Here is a 7,981-nt window from a genome sequence, read left to right as displayed (position 1 = left end):
GACACTACAAGAAGAGACTATAGATCAACATCCCTTATGAATGTTGATACAAAAATTCTTAATAAAATACTAGCAAAACAAATATATCAGTATATTGAAAGTATTATACACCATGACCAAGTGAGACTCATTTCTGGAGTAAAAGGATGGTTCAACATACAAAAAAAAAAACCCCAAAAACCTCACTTATATGATTGAGGCAGAAAAAGCATTTGGTAAATTGAACACTCTAGTATGATAAAAACCTTCAACAACCAAGGAATATAAATAAATTCCCTCAATATAATAAAATCCATGTTGTGAAAATCACAGAGTGAAAATAATACTCAGTGATGAAAAATTGAAAGTATTCTTTCTAAGATGAGGAACAAGGCAAAGATGCTCACTTTTGCCACTTCCATTCAACATAGCACTAGAAGTTCTACCCAGAGCAATTAGGCAAGAAAATGAATACAAAATATCCAAATTGGAAAGGAAGAAATAAAATTATCTCTGCTTGCAGATGCAAAGAACTAAAAGATTTCCCTCAATCCTCTTATCCCTGGTTGCACCTGAAAATTAAACAGGCAAAGACAGAGTAACAGGAGAAAACCATAAAAACTTAGTTGTTTTATGTGGTATGAGAACTTTCATAAAGAAACAGAGACCAAAGAAACAGTTAAACCTAAATATTTTTATGCCAAGTTTGATAAAGTATGCTGCTGCTGCTGCTAAGTCGCTTCAGTCGTGTCCGACTCTGTGCGACCCCATAGACGGCAGCCCACCAGGCTCCCCCGTCCCTGGGATTCTCCAAGCAAGAGTACTGGAGTGGGGTGTCATCGCCTTCTCCATGATAAAGTATAGAGAGTTATTAAGAAAAATCATAGTTCAAAGAGTATGAAGTATAGTAAACTGAATGAAACTTAGCAAGGCCAGTTTGATTAGATTTTCCTTAGTGAAACTCATTCAGTCATGTCCAACTCTTTGTGACCTCATGTCCAACTCTTTGTGACCTCATGGACTATACAGTCCATGGAATTCTCCAGGCCAGAATACTTGAGTGGGTAGCCGTTACCCCAACCGAGGAATAGAACTGAAGTCTACCTCATTGCAAGTGGATTCTTTACCAGCTGAGCCACCAGGGAAGCCCTTTGTGACCCTTTATTTGGAGATAAGGATGCTCATTTCCTCTTGGTAAACAGAGGGCATCTTCTCTCATGACATGAAACTTGCTCATGAAACAAGGTGACTTGCTTCAGGGGAGAAAGTTTGTGGGGGAAGGTGAAAATGACTTTCCTGTTCATATCATTTTCTCAAATTCCTTTAGCCAAAAATATCCAACATACCAAGGTGCCATATTATGGGGTGAAAGTGTTAGTCACTCAGTCATGCCCAACTCTTTGCGACCCCATGGACTGCAGCCCATCAGGCTCCTTTGTCTATGGAATTTTCCAGGCAAGGATTCTGGAGTGGTTTGCCATTTCCCTCTCCAGGGGATCTTCCCCACCCAGGGATCAAACCCGGGTCTCTTGCACTGCAAACAGATTCTTTACCGACTGAGCTACTAGGGAAGTCATATATTATGGGGTAGTATGTCTTAAATCTCATCATAGATTTATATCTTATATGTAGAAAACCCTAAAGAGTCCACAAAAAGAACTGCTAATACTAATGAATTCAGCAAAGTTCAGTTCAGTCACCCAGTAGTGTCTGACTGTTTGCAACCCCAGGGACCGCAGCACACCAGACCTCCCTGTCCATCACCAACTCCTGGAGTTTACCCAAACTCATGTTCATTGTGTTGATGATGCCATCCAACCATCTCATTCTCTGTCATCTGCATCTCCTCTTGCCCTCAGTCTTTCCCAGCATCAGGGTCTTTTCAAATGAGTCAGCTCTTCGCATGAGGTGGCCAAAGTACTGGAGTTTCAGCCTCAACATCAGTCCTTCTAATGAACACTCAGAACTGATCTCCTTTAGGATGGACTGGTTGGATTTCCTTGCAGTCCAAGGGACTCTCAAGAGTCTTCTCCAACACCACAGTTCAAAAGCATCAATTCTTTGGTGCTCAGCTTTCTTTATAGTCCAACTCTCACATCCATACATGACTACTGGAAAAACCATAGCCTTGACTAGACGGACCTTTGTTGGCAAAGTAATGTCTCTGCTTTTGAATATGCTGTCTAGGTTGGTCATAATGTTCCTTCCAAGGAGTAAGTGTCTTTTAATTTCATGGCTGCAATCACCATCTGCTGTGATTTTGGAGCCCAAGAAAATAAAATTAACCACTGTTTCCACTGCTTCCCCATCTACTTGCCATTAAGTGATGATGGCATGATCTTAGTTTTCTGAATGTTGAGCTTTAAGCCAACTTTTCCACTCTCCTCTTTCACTTTCATCAAGAGGCTTTTTAGTTCCTCTTCACTTTCTGCCATAAGGGTGGTGTCATCTGCTTATCTGAGGTTATCAGCAAAGTAGCAGGATACAAAATTAACCTGCAAAAATCCATTGTATTTCTATACACAAACAATAAATAATCTGAAAAGAAACTTATGAAAATAATTCCATTTACAATAGCATCAGAAAGAATAAAATTCTTAGGAATTAACCAGTGACAGAAAACCTGTACAGTGAAAACTGCAAGATGTTGTTGAAACAAATTAAAGAAGATATAAATAAATGGAAATGTACTCCTTGGAAGGAAAGTTATGACCAACCTAGACAGCATATTAAAAAGAAGAGACATCACTTTGTCAGCAAAGGTCCATCTAGTCAAGGCTATGGTTTTTCCAGTGGTCATGTATGGATGTAAGAGTTGGACTGTGAAGAAAGCTGAGTGCTGAAGAATTGATGCTTTTGAACTGTGGTGTTGGAGAAGACTCTTGAGAGTTCCTTTGACTGCAAGGAGATCCAACCAGTCCATCCTAAAGGAGATAAGTCCTGGCTGTTCATTGGAAGGACTGATGTTGAAGCTAAAACTCCAATACTTTGGCCACCTGATGTGAAGAGCTGACTCATTTGAAAAGACCCTGATGCTGGGAAAGATTGAGGGCAAGAGGAGAAGCAGATGACAGAGGATGAGTTGGATGGCATCACTGACTCAGTGGACATGGGTTTGGGTGGGCTCTGAGAGTTGGTGATAGACAGGGAGGCCTGGCGTACTGCAGTTCATGGGGTCACAAAGAGTTGGACACGACTGAGCGACTGAAGTGAATGAACCCATGTTTATAGACTGGAAGACTTAATATTGTTAAGAGATGTCAATTCTACTCAGAGTGATCTACAAATTCAATGCAATCCCTATAAAAATCCCAATGATTTTTTTTCAGAAGTAGAAAAATCCATACCCAAATTTATGTGAAAACATAAAGGACTCTGAATAGCCAAATAATATTTAAAAAGAACAAAGCTGGAGTATGAAATCATACTTCCTGACTTCAGAACTCATCAGAAAACTATAGCAGTCAAAACAGTTTGTCATAGGCATAAAGACAGACACATATAGACCAGTGAAATAGAATTGACAGCCCAGAAACAAACCGATGCATTTAACCCATGGCTAAATTATTTTTGACAAGAATGCCAAGACCATTCAATGGGGAAAGGATAATCTTTTCAATAAATGGTGCTAGGAAAACTGGATATCCACATTCAAAAGAATGAAGTTGGAACTTATACAATACTGTGCATAAAAACTAACTCAAAAGGCATTAAAGACTGTAATACTTAAAATAATTCCTGAAACTATAAAAACTCCTAGACAAAGGAATTCCCTGGCAGTCCAGTGGTTAGGACTCAGCACTTTCACTGCTGTGGCCCAGGTTCAATCCCTGGACAGGGAACTAAGAACCCACAAGCCATGTGGGTCCTCCCCCCACAATAAAAAATGGCCATTAAAAAACTCTTAGATGAAATATAGGGCAAAAGCTTCATAACACTGGATTTAGAGGTGAATTCTTGGATAGGACGTCAAAGCACAGGAAACAAAAGAAAAAATAGCCAAATTGCACTTCACAAAAATGAAAACATTTTCTGCATCAAAAGTCAGTATCAACAAAGTAAAAGGTCAACTCAAAGAACGGGGGAAAATATTTGCATATCATATATGGGGGATTAATATCCAGTACATAAAGAGAACTACTAAAACTAAACAACAAAACAACCTGATTCAAAAATGGGCAAAAACTTTATGTTTTAATTTTTTTTTTACTTTTTGGCCACATCAAGTGGCATGTGGGACCTTAATTCCCCAACCAGGGCATGAACCCATGCCCCCTGCAATAGAAGCAGAGTCCTAACCACTGGACCACCAGGGAAGTCCCCCCCAAATGGGCAAAAATTTTAAATAGATATTTCCCCAAAGAAAATGTACAAATGGCCAATAAGCACATGAAAATATGCTCAATAGCACAAATCTTCAGGGAAATGCAAATCAAAACTGCAGTGAGATGAGATATCACCTCATATGTTGGAATAGTTATTGTCTAAAAGGCAGAATATAACAATTGTTGGTGAGGATGTGGAGAAATTGAAACCCTTGTGTGCTACTGGTGGGGATGCAAAACGGTATATACTGTGGGAAACAGTACAGTGTTTTCCCAAAAAAATTAAAAATAGAATTACCGTATGATTCTTCTAACAACACTAGAGGACTTTACACATGGACAGCACCAGATGGTCAACACTGAAATCAGATTGATTATATTCTTTACAGCCAAAGATGGAGAAGCTCTATACTGTCTACAAAAATAAGACCAGGAGCTGACTCTGACTCAGATTATGAAATCCTTATTGCCAAATTCAGACTTAAATATAAGAAAGTAGAAAAAACCATTAGACTATTCAGGTATGACCTAAATCAAATCCCTTACGATTATACAGTGGAAGTGACAAGCAGATTCAAGGGATTAGATCTGATAGAGTACCTGAAAATATGGACAGAGGTTCATGATATTGTACAGGAGAGAGTGATCAAGATCATCCCCAAGAAAAAGAAATGCAAAAGGGTAAAATGGTTGTCTGAGGAGGCCTTACAACTAGCTGAGCAGAGACTCTAAAGGCAAAGGAGAAAAGGAAAGATATACCCATCTGAATGCAGAGTTCCAAAGAATAGCAAGGAGAGATAAAAAAGCCTTCCTCAGTGTTCTGGGCTTCCCTTGTGGCTCAGCTGGTAAAGAATCCACCTGCAATGTGGGAGACCTGGGTTTGATCCCTGGGTTGGGAAGATTCTCTGGAGAAGGGAATAGCTACCCACTCCAGTATTCTGGCCTGGAGAATTCCATGGACTGTATAGTCCACAGGGTCACAAAGAGTTGGACACAACTGAGCGACTTCACTTTCACTTTTCACTTTCATGCATTGGAGAAGGAAATGGCAACCGACTCCAGTGTTCTTGCCTAGAGAATCCCAGGGATGGGGGAGTCTGGTGGGCGGCCGTCTATGGGGTCGCACAGAGTTAGACACAACTGAAGCGACTTAGCAGCAGAAGCTGCAGAAAGACTTTCACTTTCACTTTTTTCTTTCCTCAGTGATCAATGCAAAGAAATAGAGGAAAAAAATAGAATGGGAAAGACTAGAGATTTCTTTAAGAAAACTAGAGATACCAACAGAACATTTCATGCAGATAGGCACAATAAAGGACAGAAATGGTATGGATCTAACAGAAGGAGAAAATATTAAGAAGAGGAGGCAAGAATACACAGAACTATACAAAAAAATCTTAATGACCCAGATAACTATGATGGTATGATCAGTCACCTAGAGCCAGACATCCTGGAATGCAAAGTCAAGTGGGCCTTAGGAAGCATCACTATGAACAAAGCTAGTGAAGGTGATGAAATTCCAGCAGAGCTATTTGAAATCCTAAAAGATGATCCTGTGAAAGTGCTGCACTCAATATGCCAGCCTATTTGGAAAACAGTGGCCACAGGACTGGAAAAGGTCAGTTTTCATTCCAATCCCAAAGAAAGGTCATGCCAAAGAATGTTCGAACTACCACACAATTGCACTCATCTCACACACTAGCAAAGTAATGCTCAAAATTCTCCAGGTGAGTCTTCAATAGTATGTGAACCGAGAACTTCCAGATATTCAAGCTGGATTTTAAAAAGGCAGAGGAACTAGAGATCGAATTGCCAACATTCATTGGATCATTGAAAAAGCAAGAGTTCCAGAAAAACAGCTACTTCTGCTTTATTGACTGTGCCAAAGCCTTTGACTGTGTGGATCACAACAAACTGTGGAAAATTCTTCATGAGATGGGAGTACCAGACCATCTTACTTGCCTCCTGAGAAACCTGTATGTAGGTTGGAAGCAACATTTAGAACCCAGAGATAGAACAATGGACTGGTTCAAAGTTGGGTAAGGAATATGTCAAGGCTTATACTGTCACTCTGTTTATTTAACTTCTGCTCAGTGTATATCATGCAAAATGCCTGGCTGGATGAAGCACATGTTGGTATCAAGGCTGCTGGGAGGAATATCAATAACCTCAGATATGCAGATGACACTACTCTTATGGCAGAATATTGAGAAGACCTGAAGAGCTTCTTGATGAAAGTGAAAGAAGAAAGTGAAAAAGCTGGCTTAAAACTCAACATTCAAAACCTAAGATCATGGCATCTAGTCCCATCACTTCATGGCAAATAGATGGGGAAACAATGGAAACAGTGACAGACTTTATTTTCTTGGGCTCCAGAATGACTGCAGATGGTGACTTCACCCATGAAATTAAAAGACACTTGCTCCTTGGAAGAAAAGCTATGACCAACCTAGACAGCATATTCAACAGCAGAGATATTACTTTGCCGACAAAGGTCCATCTAGTCAAAGCTATGGTTTTTCCAGTAGTCATGTATGGTTGTGGGAGTTAAGAGTATAAAGAAATCTGAGCACTGAAGAATTGATGCTTTTGAACTGTGGTGTTGGAGAAGACTCTTGAGAGTTCCTTGGACTGCGAGGAGATCAAACCAGTCAATCGTAAAAGAAATCAATCCTGAGTATTCATCGAAGGACTGATGTTGAAACTGAAGCTCCAATACTTTGGCCACCTGATGTGAAGAACTGACTTATTGGAAAAGACCCTGATGCTGGGAAAGATTGAAAGCGGGAGGAGAAGGGGGCAACAGAGGATGAGATGGTTAGATGGCATCCCAGCTTGAGGGATATGAGTTTGAGCAAGCTCTGGGAGTTGGTGAAGGACAGGGAAGCCTGGCGTGCTGCAGTCCATGGGTTCGCAAAGAGTTAGACGTGACTGAGTGACTGAACTGAACTGAACTGAACAGATGATTCAACAATTCAACTTCTGGATATATATCCAAAACAACTGAAGAGAGGTACTTGAAGAGATATTTGTATGTCCATGTTCATGGCAGCATCATTCACAGCTGCTGAAACAGGGAAGCAACCCAAGTGTCCCTTGATAGATGAATGGGTAAGCAAAATGTGGTAATATACATATAATGGAATATTATTTATTCTTAAAAAGGAAGAATATTCTGACATATGCTGCAATGTGAGTGAACCTGGGGCCATTATCCTAAGGCAAACAAACCAATCATGAAAAGATAAATATGGAATGATTCCACTTATATGAAATACTTACACTAGTCAAAATCATAGACAGGAAGTAGAATGGTGGTTGCCAGGAGCTATAGGGAAGGAAGAATGGACAGTTACTATTTGAGTATAGAGTTTCAGTTTTACAAGGTGAAAATAGTTATGGAGATGGATGCTAGTGATGGTTGCACATTATGAATGCATTTAGTACCACTGAACTGTATACTTAAAATGGTTAAGATAATTTTTATGTTATGTATATTTTAGCACAATAAAAAAACTGAAAAAAGATTCTTTGGTGATTTTTACACACTGCAAGGGTTGAAATATTGGAAAATATCACTTGCTGTTTGAGGAATCAGGGTGAAGTCCATGAAGAAGTACAGTGGAATGAATCCAGAATTTCGATTTCAGAGACCTGGTTTCCTCTTTTGCCGTTGCTTC

The 7,981-nt window shown here is 39.8% G+C and overlaps 1 non-coding gene across 1 annotated transcript; it reads left to right on the top strand.

The window, feature by feature from the left end:
* The first annotated feature begins 3,749 nt into the window (after window positions 1-3,749).
* On the top strand, window positions 3,750-3,821 carry TRNAE-UUC. Its single transcript has one exon. It is a non-coding gene; the product is annotated as a tRNA-Glu (tRNA).
* The last annotated feature ends 4,160 nt before the right edge of the window (window positions 3,822-7,981 follow it).

The sequence above is a fragment of the Oryx dammah genome, unplaced genomic scaffold, assembly GCF_014754425.2.
Source record: "Oryx dammah isolate SB20612 unplaced genomic scaffold, SCBI_Odam_1.1 HiC_scaffold_29, whole genome shotgun sequence".
Lineage (NCBI taxonomy): Eukaryota > Metazoa > Chordata > Mammalia > Artiodactyla > Bovidae > Oryx > Oryx dammah.
Note: the sequence above shows the minus strand (reverse complement) of the source record. Positions and strands in the feature narration are given on the sequence as shown.